Source organism: Microcaecilia unicolor, chromosome 6 (genome assembly GCF_901765095.1).
Source record: "Microcaecilia unicolor chromosome 6, aMicUni1.1, whole genome shotgun sequence".
Lineage (NCBI taxonomy): Eukaryota > Metazoa > Chordata > Amphibia > Gymnophiona > Siphonopidae > Microcaecilia > Microcaecilia unicolor.
The window spans coordinates 262,991,173-263,008,306 of NC_044036.1; the positions used below are offsets into that span (position 1 = coordinate 262,991,173).

General features: G+C 42.5%; 1 long non-coding RNA gene across 1 annotated transcript; it reads left to right on the forward strand.

Annotated features, from left to right (window-relative positions):
- Positions 1-684: 684 nt before the first annotated feature.
- Positions 685-16,560, forward strand: LOC115471568. The gene is made up of 3 exons (XR_003942369.1): positions 685-784; positions 13,493-13,499; positions 16,549-16,560. It is a non-coding gene; the product is annotated as an uncharacterized LOC115471568 (long non-coding RNA).
- The last annotated feature ends 574 nt before the right edge of the window (positions 16,561-17,134 follow it).

The window sequence follows — 17,134 nt, forward strand, 5'->3', positions numbered from 1 at the left end:
TCCAGACTATCAGCATGGTTGTATGAGATTGCAGCATCATATAGAAGCGCCTTTATATATAGGCATGGTAACCAATAAAATTGCTTATATGTAACCTGTAATAATCACAAACGGAGCAATAGGCAGTCAAATCTTTCATATATCAACACACATATAACTTTAGACTCCTAAATAGATATTGATAGTGTCAAATATGGATTATACTTAAATTATAGAGGAAAAGCCTCAATCCTGGCGTGTGTTCCTTATGTTGTATAACAGCGTTGGGGAGCACCGCCCGATCATCACTGGCTCAAAAACCTCTATTAAGTAACCCACTTTTATTTTCTTATTTTAATCAAATTAGATTTCATGGGTACTTAGCTTGCTGCTAGAAAAATTTCTGGGCAGTCTCACAAACGGAATACAGTCATACAGTCACAGAAGCGAGCTTAGTGCCGATTGAAATACAGTCGATTGACCCACGGACCCTGAAGAAGAAGGCGAAACTTGGGCCGAAGTCGGGCCGTGGACGGGGTTTATATGACTGTATTCCGTTTGTGGGACTGCCCAGAAATTTTTCTAGCAGCAAGCTAAGTACCCATGAAATCTAATTTGATTAAAACAAGAAAATAGAAGTGGGTTACTTAATAGAGGTTTTTGAGCCAGTGATGATCGGGCGGTGCTCCCCAACGTTGTTATACAACATAAGGAGCACACGCCAGGATTGAGGCTTTTCCTCTATAATTTAAGTATAATCCATATTTGACGCTATCAATATCTATTTAGGAGTCTAAAGTTATTTGTAACCTGCACAGAGTGGCAGGTGCAGCTCTGGCCGCCTTATTGGGTAGACTGGATGACCCAGTCAGGTCTTTATCTGATGCCATTTACTGTGTTATGCACTTAACTCTGGCTCATACCCACCAAAAAATACTGGGGCTAATATTCAGTGGGAGATTCCCAGATTTATTGTACCTCATAACCAGTTAGAGCTACTGAAAATCTAGAGAGACCACCACGGCACTGTCTGGTTAGTGCCAGGGTAGTCTGGGGAGAGAATCGGAGTGGAGCCTAGAGTTTTCAGGGTATTTACCACTGTTCAGTGGTGGTGCCCTCCTAACAATCCATTAACTTAGGACAGAAAAAAGCTGTCTAAGCTAATCGGATAACTATCCAGATACCACCGTTGATTGTCCAGATATGTAAATTCACTTTAAAATTCTCTGTCTGACTTTTAAGATCTTGTATGGTTTCTGCCCTGATTAGCTTGTGTCATTAATTATGATCCAGACTTCTAGGTCTACAACTAGGCTATTGCATGTAAATAAACTACAACAACCATCTTTTTTCTAGACCTAGGTTGGCACTTACTTTTAAGAGACTTTTCACCCATGCAATAGTGCCTTTATGGAACTCTTTACCATTAGAAATTCAGTTGGAAATCTATTATTTCAGATTCAGGAAATAAGTGAAAGCTTGACTTTTTTCTCGTTACAATAATTATACTACTGATCTCTGTTTTAACCACATATTGTATATTTTTTAGCCCCTTTTATATAAACCATGCTGAGCCTTTGGTCAATATAGTATATAAGATTTCCTATGTTAATGTAGATGCCAGCATTGACTATCCAGGCACAATTCGGCCATTGTATTCAGAGCAATTGTATGCTATTAGCATCACACCTATTTATAAAACTGTAGCATATCTCTGCTAAAAACAGTTGTGTGCTAAATGAGTCTGCTGTAAAAACAGAGAGTTGCACATGAACAGAAATTTCACCTGTCCCCATCCATCCCTGATGGAATCTAACCCATCCCCACTGGAATTTCCTCCATCCCCACCTGTCCCTGCAGGTAATCTCCTCCATCCCCGCCCACCCCTATGCTAAAATAACCCGAATTGTGGTAAAATAACCCAGCTTAACTCTCCTTTCAGTGCTTATGGGGATTTCAATGCTGTCTACCATATCCGTTATTATTTTTAGTGCTAATGATGCCATGGTACAAGGAAAGGATAGGGTATATAGGCTGGCCTGGCACTACAATTCCACGGGAACCCCACAGGACCTACGTCTATCCCCGCAGACCTGGAGGGGATCTCTATGGAAGTCCCGTGGACCAGGAGAGAATCCCCACAGGAATCCCACTAACCCCGTTCCCATGCAGCTCTCTAATATACACACTAAAGCATGCATGAGCAGTTCCCTGCTCCTCATGTGCTAGACCAGGGGTGTCCAACTTCAGTTCTTGAGGGCCACAATGCAGTCTTGGTTTTAGGATTTCCCCAATGAATATGCATGAGATCTATTTGCATGCACTGCTTTCATTGTATGTAAATAGATCTCATGCATATTCATTGGCAATTATAACTGTTACTCATATCTTTAATTGCAAAGATTCTTTATTCAATATCTCAAATATACATAAAATACCCTTCCCTCAATATTAACCATGCACTCTTCACATTCATACCAATCTAAGGGCCCCACCAATCTAAGGGCCCCATTTACTAAGTCGCGCTGTAGGCATGCGCTAACAATACAGACACCTATTATATTCCTGTGGGTGTCTCTAGCTTTATCGCTCACTAAAAGGTTTGAGCGCCTACAGCGCAGCTTAGTAAACAGGGCCCTAAGAATAATACAATCCACTAATAATCTCTCTGTTGCTGGAATTTCGCTATCAAAATACTGTAAACATTTATCATTTTACTTTTTTCTTTTAAAGCCCTATTTTGCTCTCTATGAATCTTCCATAACAAAACAAACTCCTCTTAAATCCTACTATGTAGGGCACTACTTTTGTATAAAGAATTTTTAAACCACATACACTTCCAGTTATTGAAATCATTTGTAGACAATATTTCACTATGTTCAGATAGCTTTCATGTAAATTCCTGCTGCCAAGGGCGCCATTGAATATTTAAAATTACTTCCTCCATTACATTTTTGGGCAAACCTAACACCTCAATATGCAGGGCTGGTGTTAGGGGAGAGCAAATAGGGCAGTTGCCCTTGGCCCCACAGCTCCAGGGGCCCCCACAGTCAACCATCTCTTCCCCCTTCTTGCATCCCCAATCCGAGGTCTCCTTCCCTTCCCTGACTACTTTATATCCTGTTTTTGTTGACAGGAGATTGTCTCCATGGCAGCAATTCTGATATGCTGCCTGTGACTGCCCCAATGCTCACTGTTCCTCTGCCGTGGTCCACCCCCTTCTGATGCAACTTCCTGTTTGGAATGCAGTGGCAGCAGAGAAACAGCACTGGGGCAGTCAGGCAACATAGTAAAATTGCTGCAGCGGCAACGATCCCCTGTAAACAAGAACATGATTTAAGGTAGGCAGGGAAGGGAGGGAGACCTTGGATTGGGGTGGCAAGAAGGGGGAAGAGATGGGGGACCACAAAGGGCCTCTGGAGCTATTTTAAAGTAGACCGGGGGAGGGATGTGGAGGAATAAATGATGGGCCTGGGAACAGGGGAGGAGGAGAGAGAGATGGCAATGGGTAGAGGGAAGGAAGAGAGAGGGAAAGATGTTCGACTCAAGAGTGGTGGGGATGGAGGAAGGGATAGATTCTAGATGGGAGGGCAGTTGTGAAGAAAGAGAAAGATGTTGGATCCAGGGAAGGAAGGGAAGGAGAGGCAAGTGTTGAATAATGGAAGGGGAGGAGGTAGGCAGAAATGCTGGTTTATATGGGATAGGGACAGCAGCAGGAAAGAGAGGGAGCAATGTTGGACCATGGAGGGGAGAGAGAGGAAGAGAGATGATTGACCATGGGAGGGGGCAGGAGGGTAGAGAGATGGGACAGGAAGATGATAGGGGTGTAGAGAAAAGGGATAGGGAGATGTTAGGCCATAGTGGAGGGGGTGGGATAGGGAGAAGAAATGTTGGGCTCCAACAGTGGGGAGAGGAAGGGGAAATAGTGGAAATTGCAGAACCATGTGGGACAGGTCAAGAAGGGATGGCAAAATAATTAGTGAGAGGAGGATAGCAAATACAGAAGTAGAAATGTAGTAATGGAGGGTAGATGAAAGATGGAAGGGAATAGTAGGCAGCACCCAGACAAAATAGCCCTTGGCAAAATAGCCTGTAACAAAATATCCCTTGACAAATAGCCCCTGTAACAAAATAGCCCATAGCCCTTCACAAAAATAAGTAGTATAGTAAAAACTCTGTCTTCCCCCCTCTGAGGGTCCAGAATCTCTTTTCCCCATCTATTCCCACCTCCCAACATAGTCCAACATGTCTCCCTCTTCCTCCTGCCTACCCTCCGCAGTCTGGTATCTCTCCTGCCCTTCCCCTCTGGCAGTCCTCCAACGTTCTTATGGTCCACTGGCAGCATCAATAAGCTGCTTCAGCTGGCCTTGGAAGCAGTCTCTGTTGTGTCCTGCCTATGTGGACATAGAAAGTTGCATCAGATGAGGTGGAACACAACAGAGAGAATGCTTCTGGGGCAGAAGTATCAGGCACACAGCAGCAAGAGCAGATAAAATACTCAAGGGTGTGCTCTTTTGTCAGGGGTCTTATTTGTCAGGGGCCAAATTGTGGGCAGGCCCTTTTGTCACGGGCTGATTTTGCAGGGGTCTATTTTAAATATCCCAGACAAAAAGGCCCAAGCACAAAATAGCCCCAACAAAAAAAAAAACAGACAAAAAGCCCCTGACAAAATAGCCTCCAGCAAATTGGCCCCTGACAAATGAGCATGAACCACCATCCAGTTTTGGACTTCTTATCTATTTTTTGCAAATGAATAGAAATTGGTTTGTAATACCTCATGTCAAAGGATAATAAACAGCGCTTGCTTGTGTTTGATAGCAACTTTGTGCACCTATGTACAATACCCCATTTATATTTGAATTTAGAACATTCATGCTCATGTAACTGCGCGAGATTAAAATGTTTTTTGTTTTGGAGGCTTCACCAGTTTGGCTGAACTTTCGGACCTGATCGATTCAGAAATCAATCAAAGGAAACAAGATGTTCCTAGTCTCAACCAATTCATTAGATTAGCTCTAGTAACTCTGGGCTTTGCACCCCTAACGTCTCCCTAAATAACTCTATACATTAAAAAGGGTGCTCTTTCCTTCGCATTAGGGCAGTTGTAAAAAGAAATTAGCAGACAATGTACAGGCTGTGGGAAATTGTGTGGAAAGCCAACTCCATCACCAAAATGCAGTGTCCTCTCAGTAGGTTGGCACTGACAAGGGTTTTCATTAAGCAACATTTACCACACCTCACAAGTATGTTTGTATTGTAGGTTCATTATCTATCCAATAACATTAGTGGTTAATAATGAGTAATGTTTTCCCTCACAAATTGACAGTTTATATTGGTTTCTTCATTTCTTGTGTTCAAGGCAAAGTTTATGTTTCAAATTAAAAGTAAAAACTTAACTTTACAAAGGAACAATGCTAGTATTTGTTATTCTGTTCAACATCGAGGGCATCTATTCAAAAGAAACACTCGACTTCATGTGAAAATATGGTTATAGGCTCTGGATGTTTAGTTATTAAAAAGTAGGTTGATTTATGACTCCGTATACATGGATTTGTTTGGTGGCGGTTTATGCATTTAGCTTCGGTTAGTGAATACATTTTGAAAGCAATTTTGGCTGAAGTGAGAGGTGCAGTGAATTCCCCTGAAGCAGTGAGTCTGCGAAACAAGGGGCCATGTAGGGAAATGTTTTGCTGGCTTGGATAACAAGTCTGAAAATTAAGTACTTTTTCTGTGAGATTGTGGATTTATTATTTTGGTGAATTACAGATTGAAGTTATGCCCCTTTATGTTGTTTAACTGGTGGCTGTATGATACCTCCAGCCATCACTTTGCTTTTGTGATGAATGGGATTATTTTACATTTTGAATAAGTGTGCTTTTGAAAATGATCAGGCTTATTTTGAAATTATAAATGTATTATGGAGATTTTTTTACCTATAATAGACAAAGGCTATAGCCTTCTGTATCAAGAGTTCTTTAGCATGATTGACCAGGGTCTGTTTTGCTCCACATTTTTGTATGCTCACAGCGCAAAATATATATTATTTTGAGCTGTACATATTATATAGATTTTCATTAGTGAATACACCCCATGTCATTCTAAGTAGCACACCATTTGGATGACTCCCTGTGTATCTTAGAGGGAACGTTGAGTACCCTACAATTGCAACTTGTGTGGTGTGTATGTGTGTGGGGGGGTTTCTTTTTTTTTTTTTTTTTCTAAAACAGAGTCCAAATTAAGTCAGGACTGACCTATAATTTTCCTGGTTTATTATTCATTTATTTGGATTTGGCTAGCGTATAGAATTGCCTCCTTAACACTCCATTGCCTCAGGTACAAATTTACCCCCTTGTTTATTAAGCCGTGTTACCGCCGACACAGCCCATTCACTTTGAATGGGCTGTGTCAGCACTGCTGTGGTTTAGTAAACGGGGGATTAGATTGTAAGCCCTCCTGTGACAGGGAAATGCCTACTGTCATGAAATGCCTAGCCACCCACCTGGGGTTGCCACTTAGAGGGTCTATCTCCAGCACAGCTCAGGTCTGCCTGCACGTGCCACTTGTGATCTACACTAGCACCCTTCTCCCACTGACTGGGTCACAACCGCCTCTGGGTGAGTCACCCACTCTCCAGTTATCCCCAGTGATTTCTAGGTTTATGGAGCCACACACCCAGTGGTCCTACAGTTCCCAGAAAGCACTCACAGACCCAACACACAAACCACCAGGATTCTTTATCAGTCCAGACAAGCAGAGCGAACAAACAATTTTGTTTATTCTCATAAAAATTTAACAATGGAACAAAATAGTGCAAATAGGCAAACAATAACAGGTAACTGAAATATGGATCAATTATAACACTAACTAAACAACTGGCTAAACAGTACCTGGGAAGATCAGGACATATAATTCACTGAGCCTCAGCAAAGAGATTGGTCTCTCTTTCTTCCTGGCCAAGACTGAAGGCAAAACCAGTACACTCTAATGGAAACGAGCTTGTGGGCCAATCGGAGCCCAGTCAAGATTTGAAAGTATACTGCTGCTTGCTTCCTGCTTGTGTTAAGGAAAAAGAACATTCAGTTCCCTATAACAGCTTTACAGCAAAGAAACACCACCTGCTGGCCGAATAGGAGAAATACACTTCAGGCCATAATTAAAATAGGAAAATATCTAATACATTTTACAGGCTTAAAACACACTGTTTCTTCACACCTACTATACCTAAATGTTTTTCACCTTGAGCAACTGAGAAAGGTGTGATATAAATCAAGTTGCTCAAAGTGAGTTACATTCAGGTAACTACTTCTACGGCATAAATGCACAGAAAGCAAATCTCTTTCAATTGAAAGGAAGCTCTGGAATGAGGGGGCATAGGATGAAGGTGAAAGGGAGATAGACTCAGGAGTAATGTAAGCAAATAGTTCCTTACAGAAAGGGTGGTGGATGCATGGAACAGCCTCCCAGTTGAGTGGTGGAGACAAAGAAAGTGTGGGATAGTGTTCAAGAAAGCATGGGATAAGCACATAAGATATATTAGGGAGAGGAAGAGAGAGCAGGTGTGAAAGGGCAGACTGGATAGGCAATATGGTCTTTATCTGCTGCCATTTTCTATGTCCCTATAATAGGTATTTTCCTCCCTTCCTCCCTCCCTCCCTCCCTCCCTCCCCCCCCCCCCCCCCCCCCCCCCCCAGGGCTTACAATCTGGCTAGATTTACTAATATTAGTTAACGCATTAACATGTGTTACAGTAGTATTGCAATTTAACATAAGAACTATTTACTAATAACTCACATTAATCACACTAACACAAATTAGTGTTTATTTATTTATTTATTTATTGCTTTTGTATCCCACATTTCCCCATCTATTTGCAGGCTCAATGTGGCTTACATAGATTTGTTAACATTGTTATATAAGGAAATCAGATACAGTTAGTAATGTGTAGCGATTAGGAAGGGAGATCAGATACAGTTAATAATGTGTAGCGATTAAGGAAGGGAAGAGGGAAGAAGGAGGAGAGTTGTTAGGGTAGTTGTATATGGTGGGCGTTCATTATTGAGTGGGTAGTGAGGTGGCTTGGTGAGGTTAAAGGTTCTCATTGTAGGTTACTAGATCTAGCCCTATAATTGCACCTGAGGCAACAGAAAATGAAGCAACTTGCCCATCTTTACAAGACGTTTCATTGGGAGAAGCAGGATTTGAACCCTGACTTTCCTGGTTCTCAGCCTGCTGCTCTAACCACTAGGTAGCTCCTCCATTCATATGCATTATTGTACAATTTTCTGCTGATTACACATTGGTTAACTTAAAAGTGGTATATAAATCACTCATTCCCTGAAGTGAAATGAAGATCTTAATTGTCAGTTCTACTGATACCAGTCTATATATAAGATTGAACTGCATGCAGGAAGAATTCGATATTCAGAGGACTTTTTCACACATATGACTAAGCTGCCAGCATTCCCAAGTCATTCATTATTTAACAGTTTATTTTACTTGTACCCTCTGGTAATGTCTATTGTGAACACTGTTTGGTGTTTTAAGAAAGGTACCATATGTTCTGCTTTCAGTAAAAGTCTTGGCACAGCTATCTACAAGGGACATGCCTCATATCTGTTTATTCAAAAGTAACACATACAGGTGTCCTGCCTCTGCTGCCAAAAGCCTTATGAAGCTAATTATCATCTGATACCATCTACAGCTACCAATGCCATCTCCACACGATGTTGCTTATTAACTCTTATATGATTAGCACCGTATTATATCTCACAAAAAAAGAGCACGTTGAAAAATACCTTAGGGAGAGGACTGAAACATGATAACTGCAGCCAGACAGTCCTAGTGCCATCAAGGGCAACCTTTCAGTTTTCTTTTGGAGTTTTTGGTGTCACCTGGAAGAGTAACCGTCTTCACTAGTTTGAAGTCTGGCATTTGCTCTTGGGCATTGCCTGGAGGTCCAGTCACTCATCTCTGGTTTAAAGCATTGTGGCTGGACCTTCTGGAAATGCCTAAGAGCAAATGCCAGACTTTAAAGTCTCATCACTGGTTTGAAGTATGATTATTTGCTGCTAGATTTGCATAGTAAAATTGACAAACGTTTTTTTTCCATTTAGATCCGTTTTCCATTTGGTTTTCTGGATTTCTCCACCTGCTTCATCAGATGCAGATAATGGACAATATTGTCTGTATCTTAACTTAGGTGGCTCTCTCCCCATCAAAGTATATCAGAGGACAACTGGAGCAAGGTGGCTTATTAAAGGTACTACCGTCTTTCTACATTCATCTTTGAAGTGAGTCTTTCTCAGCAAAGTGTATTTATTCTCTCATTAGCTGAAATAGGGAAACTAAGTTGTCTCAGAGGAAACCTAGAAGAAAAAGTGTCTCTCATAGTTTCCGTGGGGTAGATTTGCCCAAATTCAGAATCTAGAGAAATTTACAGCAGAAACATAACAGTAATCGCAGCTTGTGTCAATTAATGTGTTTCAAACGCATTGAGTAACTCAGGAAAGTTATAGAGACACCCTTTATGTGCTTTTTAAGACAAGTTTCATTAGGACTTTGTATCCCGCCCAACAACAAGCCATCTGGGCGGTGTGCAATCTAAAATAGGGGAAGGAAGAACTGACATACAATACTGACATGAAACAAAAGGAACCAAGGTAGAACTACAATATAGACAGGAAAGAGGAGTAATGTGGAAAAAACTAGAATGCAGGGAAGCTTGAATGCTAGGTACCCATAGCGTTATCAGTAGAAGAGTTAGGTGTAGGCATTGTTAAAGAGGAAACTTTTAAGCTCTTTTTTGAAAAGGGGTAGTGAGATCTATTGTCTTAAATGAGGCAGAGAATTCCATAACTTAGGTCCTTGAAAGGAAAACATAGCGTGTCTGACGTGCTCGTGGTAGAGTTCTTGATGTGATGGAATAGCTAGAAGATTAAGTTGGGCTGATCTAAGCATTCTTGATTATGTATATGAGGTGAGATATCTTAGGAGACAAAGAGGTTCAGAAGCAGCCAGGGCCACTGAGAAGGAGGGCAGAGGGCAAAATTTCACAGGCCTAGCACCACCCAGGACCCAGATAATTGCATTAGTGCAATATCGCATTAATACAAGCAGCCGGGTACCGACTTCTGGCACGAGCAGGAGAGGACAGACCGTGGGAGCAGGCAGACAGGAAGAGTCTTGCCAGTCCCGGGCCCCCCTCCCCATGAAGGCAGAGACAGAAAGGTAATGGAACACGTGGCGGTCCAGTTCTGCTCTGGGTCCGGCTGTGTCTCTCGGTGGCCCTGGAAGCAGCTAGAGTTTTGAATATCAATAGAATTATTTATTTTATAGGTGATTCGATGAGAAATAGGGAGCCAATGAGCGGATCTAAGATGGGGAGTGACATGATCAAATTTGTTTAGATGATGGACTCTGATAGCAGTATTTTGGATTAATTTAAAACAAGGTTGATCTTTGATTTTTTTTTTGATTTTTTTTGTTACATTTGTACCCTGTGCTTTTCCACTCATAGCAGGTTCAATGCGGCTTACATATTATATACAGGTACTTATTTGTACCTGGGTCAATGGAGGGTTACGTAACTTGCCCAGAGTCACAAGGAGCTGCCTATGCCTGCAGTGGGAATCGAACCCAGTTCCCCAGGACCAAAGTCCACCACGCTAAAAGACTAAATCAGTGTTTCCCAAGTCTGGTCCTAGAGTACCCCTTGCCAGTTAGGGATTCATGATATCCACAATGAATAAAACACAAAAAAGGTGGAAGATAAACCAAAACAGACCAAAAACAAGGGAGTAAGAGTGCCAGAAAAGTTTAATAGGACCCTACACGGTCCGTATTTCGGCCAACAGGCCTTCCTCAGGGGTCCTGAATCTGACGTTTACAGGTACACCTCCAAGATATTCATGAAACAAAAAACCAAAATACATTACTGTTCCCTCTAATCTGAGCAGGAGTCCTCCAGCTGTTCTGCTGCAGTAGGAAGTGGTGCTTCAGTATTGTGTTTTCAATCACTAGGGACAGGTGGGTTCCTTCGAGGAAAGCTCTGCAGGACTCCAAGGAACCCACCTGTCCCTAGTGATTGAAAACACAATACTGAAGACTCCTGCTCAGATTAGAGGGAACAGTAACGTATTTTGGTTTTTTGTTTCATGAATATCTTGGAGGTGTACCTGTAAACGTCAGATTCAGGACCCCTGAGGAAGGCCTGTTGGCCGAAACACGGACCGTGTAGGGTCCTATTAAACTTTTCTGGCGCTCTTACTCCCTTGTTTTTGGTCTGTTTTGGTTTATCTTCCACCTTTTTTGTGTTTTGTTCTGTTTTCACGGGAGATTTGGACTTCTTTTTCGTGTGATCCACAATGAATATGCATGAAAGAGATTTGCATATAATGGGAGCAGTGTATGCAAATCAAGTTCATGCATATTCATTGTGGATATCCTGAAAACCTGACTGGCAAGGGGCACTCCAGGACCGGACTTGGGAAACACTAGCCTAAATAGTCAAGTTGGGAGATATCCAAGGAATGTATCAGGATGTTCAGGGCAGAGGGAGTTAATAAAGGATGTATGGATCTGATAAGACGGAGTTTAAAGAAAGAGTGTTGGATAACTTTTGAGATTTGGTTTTGAAATGAAAGGGAGTCAAATAAAAATCCCAGGATGCATGTGGATTGGACAATGAATAGGAATAAGAAGACTGCTCAATGCCGATCCATTATATATGTGAATATCCTCATTTAAAATATACATGACCCTCATCATCCCTTTTTGGTCATGTGGAATTATTCTCCAGCTGTCATGAATTGGTTGGAGGAACTGCAGTATTCATGCTCCCATCCTGATCCCAGCTCAGATCAGTAGTTTTCAGCCAAATTCCCAGGACACACCCAATCATTTTCATTCCCTTCCATACCACCATATCCGAAATCACTGATCTCATTGAAGCAAGCTTCTCCACCATTGAACATTGGGCTCAGGTGTTCTGGTTTAAACTAAATAAGGAAAAAACTCAATGTCTTATACTCTCGTCCATCCATAACCAAATATCCGACATAACGCTCCCCGTTAAGGATTCTGTTCTTCCAATTTCCAACAGTCTGAGGCTCTTAGGAGTGAATCTGGACAAGCACCTACAATTAGACAATCATGTGCATTTGGTCTCCAAAAGAATGTTTAATGCTATGTGGAGGCTCCGGTGCATAAGGTATTTCCTTACCAGAGAGCTGTTCCGTACCCTTGTGCATTGGTTGGTCCTGTCCCACCTTGACTATTGCAGCGGGATTTATGCGGGTTGCAAGGTAAAAAAGTTCCAGATAGTCCAGAACACTGCCGTGAGATTGATTTTGGGAAAGTGACTATTTCCACATGCTGAGCCTCTGCATTACAACCTACATTGGCTGCCTGTAAAGGAACGTATTCTTTTTAAAATCTGCTCCTTAACCCACAAAATCATCTGTGGTCTTGCCCCGGACTATATGCTCCACCTGATTGATCTTCCACCAAGGAATGCCATGCCTGCAGCACGGTCATATCTCCAACTACACTTCCCAAACTGCAAGGGCATCAAATATAAGATGATTTTCTCCTCTTCTTTCCGCTACTGGAGTCCTAAATACTGGAATGCTCTTCCGCAACACCTCAAAACACAAATGGACCACATCCTCTTCAAGAAATTGCTAAAAACCTACTCCTTTGCTAAAACGTACTCCCCTAATTACTCAGCTGATTGATATTCCCAACGCATCCCCCAACCTGCTTAGTTATCTACTGTTAGCAACTGCTCCCCTTGTTTATTCTTTGTCAACTTTACACTGTTTTCTATATTGTAAATTTTCCTAATTTTTCTGTAAGCCACATTGTGCCTGCATGTGTGGGAAAATGTGGGATACAAATGAACCACAAATAAATAAATAAATAAATCATTTAAGTGTTCAGGATATCCACAATAGCAATGCATGACACAGCCTTCCTCCATTGTTTATAAATCTATCTCATGCATATTCTTTCTAAGTATCCTGAAAAGCCAAATTGGCTGGTTATGTCCCAAACTAAAGGTGAAAAGTCTGTACTTTCATAGCCCTTCCTCCAAAAGATATATAGGAAATGTGGAAAGGAAAATACAGAGAGTTACCTAGATAGGAGCAGCTCCTGCCCAGATAAGTGCCGGTAAGAGGAATGTTCAATGGCACTAACTGGATACTGCTGCTGAATATTTCCTCTGATCAGTTCTGGAAAGTCCATGGCACAGCTTGAGCAGAGCTGAAGATTGCCCAATTAGCAGCAATATTCAGTCATAAAACTGTCTAGATAGCTGTCCCAAGCATAACACCTGAATATTAAGGCTGCAGTTCTGAAATAGGCTGTTTATAGCTATTCTGCATGCTGTTTTAGATTATTTAATTTGTCAGTTTGTATTTTGTATTTCTATCTTTTCATTACTTTTTATTCTTTCATTTAGTGCTGCATTTTGATTAAAATTTGTAATTGCGATTAATCACATGATTTAAAGGTATGTTGTTGGTTTTTTTTCTACTGCTGCTCCTTGCAGCTCTAGCTAATGGAAGGTTAAGTGACTTGCCCAGAGTCACAAAGAGCTGCAATGGGGTAAAAAAAAACAACAACATACCTTTAATTGCACAATTACATTTTTAATCGAGAGGGGATAAGCGAAGGACACTTTCACGCTTATTTTGGAAAGAGAAGGACGCCCATCTTTCGACACAAATCAGAAGATGGGCGTCCTTCTCACAGGGTCGCCCAAATCGGCATAACGAAAGCCGATTTTGGGCATCCCCAACTGCTTTCCATCGCGGGGACGACCAAAGTTCCCGGGACACGTAGGAGGTATAGCGAAGGCGGGTCTTGGGTGTGCCTAACACATGGGCGTCCTTGATCCATAATGGGAAAAAAGGGCGTCCCTGATGAGCATTTGGATGACTTTACCTGGTCCAGTTTTTCTTACGACCAAGGCACAAAAAGGTGCCCGAACTGACCAGATGACCACTGGAGGGAATCAGGGATGACCTCCCCTTACTCCCCCACTGGTCACTAACTCCCTCCCACCCTTGAAAAAGAACTTTAAAAATATTTTGTGCCAGCCTTTATGCCAGCCTCAAATGTCATACTCAGCTCCATCGCAGCAGTATGCAGATCCCTGGAGCAGTTTAAGTGGGTGCAGTGCATTTCAGGTAGGCGGACCCAGGCCCATCCCCCCCCCCCACCTGTTACACTTGTGGTGGTAAATGTGAGCCCTCCAAAGCCCACCACAAACCCACTGTACCCACACCTCGGTGCCCCCTTCACCCCTAAGGGCTATGGTAGTGGTATACAGTTGTGGGTAGTGGGTTTTGGTGGGCTCAGCACACAAGGTAAGGGAGCTATGTACCTGGGAGCTTTTTCTGAAGTCCACTTCAGTGCCCGGTTGGTGTCCTGACATGTCAGGGGGACCAGTGCACTATGAATACTGGCTCCTCCCACAACCAAAGGGCTTGCATTTGGTCGTTTCTGAGATGGGCGTCCTTAGTTTCCATTATCGCCGAAAATCAGAAACGACCAAGTCTAAGGACGACCATCTCTAGGGACGACCTAAATGTCAAGATTTCAGCGTCCCCGACCGTATTATCAAAACGAAAGATGCCCCTTTCGATTATGCCCCTCTTTGTCATCTCATAATTGCTTTTGATGCTACTTCTGACTGTGTATTGTTGGCATCCAAGGCATTTGGTCGTGGGCAGGGCCAGGATACGTAGTGCACTGGTCCCCCTCACATGCCAGGACACCAACCGGGCACCCTAGGGGGCACTTGTAAAAAGTAAAAAAAAAACAGTAAAATACCTCCCAAATCCATAGCTCCCTTCCCTTGGGTGCTGAGCTCCCCAAATCCCCCCCAAAACCCACTCCCCACAACTCTACACCAGTACCATAGTACTTATGGGTGAAGGGGGGCACCTACATGTGGGTACAGTGGGTTTTGGGGGGGGGGGGGGTTGGAGGGCTCCCATTTACCACCACAAGTGTAACAGGTAGGGGGGGGGGGCCTGAGTCCACCTGCCTGAAGTGCACTGCACCCACTAACAACTGCTCCAGGGACCTGCATACTGCTGTGATGGAGCTGGGTATGACATTTGAGGCTGGCATACAGGCTGGAAAAAAAAATTTTAAGTTCTTTTTTTTTTTGGTTTGAGGGGGTTAGTGACCACTGGGGGAGTCAGGGGAGGTCATCCCCAATTCCCTCGGGTGGTCATCTGGGCAGTTGGGGCACTTTTGGAGACTTGTTCATGAAAAAAAGGGTCCAAAAAAAGCAGCCCAAATTCTCGCTACTGGCGCCCTTCTTTTTTCCATTATCGGTCAAGGGCACCCAGCTCTCCTCGGCCGATAAACACGCCCCAGTCCTGCCTTCACCACGCCTCCGACACGCCCCGTCAACTTTGGCCATTCCCGCGACAGACTGCAGTTGGAGGCGCCCAAAATCGATTTGGGCGCCCACTGGGAGAAAGTCACCTATCTCCCGATTTGGATCGAAATATGGGCGTCTTTCTCTTTCGAAAATAAGCCTGATGGGATCACATATTCATCTGTTTTGTAGAAGTTTACCTTTTAGATGCACAGATGAATTATTCTGTTTTGAACATGTTTCAGAGACAAGTGGTTTTATGTCAAAATAAAAATAAGGGGCCCTTTTACTAAGCCGCATAGGCGCCTACACGCGCCCAATGCATGCCAATTTGGAATTACCACCTGAATACCATGTGGCCCGGGCGATAATTTCATTTTTTACGTTCTCCCACTACACATGCTGGAACTTTTCCAGTGCGTGGCACTAACCGAGTGGTAATCGCCATTGTATGCTAACAGACAATTACTGCCCGGTTAATGCGTGAGATCTTACTGCTAAGTTAATGGGTGGTGGTAAGGTCCCAGGCCCAAAATGGATTCACGCCAATTTTCATTTTGCCGCACTTCCATTTTCAGCCCCCCCAAAAATGCCTTTTTTGCAGGTGCGCTAAAAAATGAACCTGAGTGCATCCAATACACGTGTCTACACCAGTGCTGGCCACTTTTCAGTGCACCTTAGTAAAAGGACCCCTAAATAGTTTGTTTCATTTAGATCTCTTTTGTTTAAGCATAACTAAATGGGCTATAAATCCCTAATGCAGTCCATTGGTTTTCTTATATTTTGTTCTTGTGATGACTTATATTGTGCCAAAACTAAAAACTCTTATCTGTATCTAGTGGATAATAAAATGAGCTCATTGTGAACACTATCCACCCTAAAAAGTTATTTTGTGGCTGGACATGAGGAATTGTGATATTGAATAAATAGTGCAGGTTTCTTTCCCTAGTCATGCATCCAAAGTTTATATAATCCTTTTAAGAAGTCCAGTTAATCGTTTAACTTATTAGTGGAACATAACCACAGACGCATGGTATGGTCGCATTTTCAATATGATAATACTAGGGCTCTGCTAAGGAACAGGTTATTTTGAGTTAGTCTTCACTGGATCAAACTTGCTTTCCTTGTGCCATCACCATCCAGCAGGATAGGCAGTGTCTTAAAAGGTAGAGGATAAAAGATTTTTTTTGACAATTATATCACACGTTATGTATTAAGGTTTTATATACCATGCATATGAAGAATGAATAGAAGAAATGATATTACAATTAATAGTAGTATGGGGTGAGGTTCTAGGGCGGAGCTGGGGGTGTTCCGCTGCCCCTGAAGCCCAGTATCCTGTTTCCACCAATAGCCAATCCAGGTCACAAACATCTGGCAAGATCCCAGAACAGCAAACCAGATTTTATGCTGCTTATCTGAGAATATGCACTGGATTTTCTTCTGGACTTTTCTTTTAGGAAATCATCCAAACCTCTTTTTTTTTTAAACCCCTGCTGAGCTAACTGCTTTTACCACATTATCTGGCAACAAATTCCAGAGTTTAATTACTTGCTGAGTGAAGAAATATTTTCTATGATTTGTTTTAAATTTACTACTTAGTAACCTCTTTGCATGCCCCCCTAGTCCTAGTATTTTTGGAAAGAGTAAACAAGAAGCGATTCACATCTACCTGTTCCACTCCACTCCGTATTTTATAAACAAACCTCTATCATATCTCCCCTCAGTTGTCTCTTCTCCAAGCTGAAGAGCCCTAGC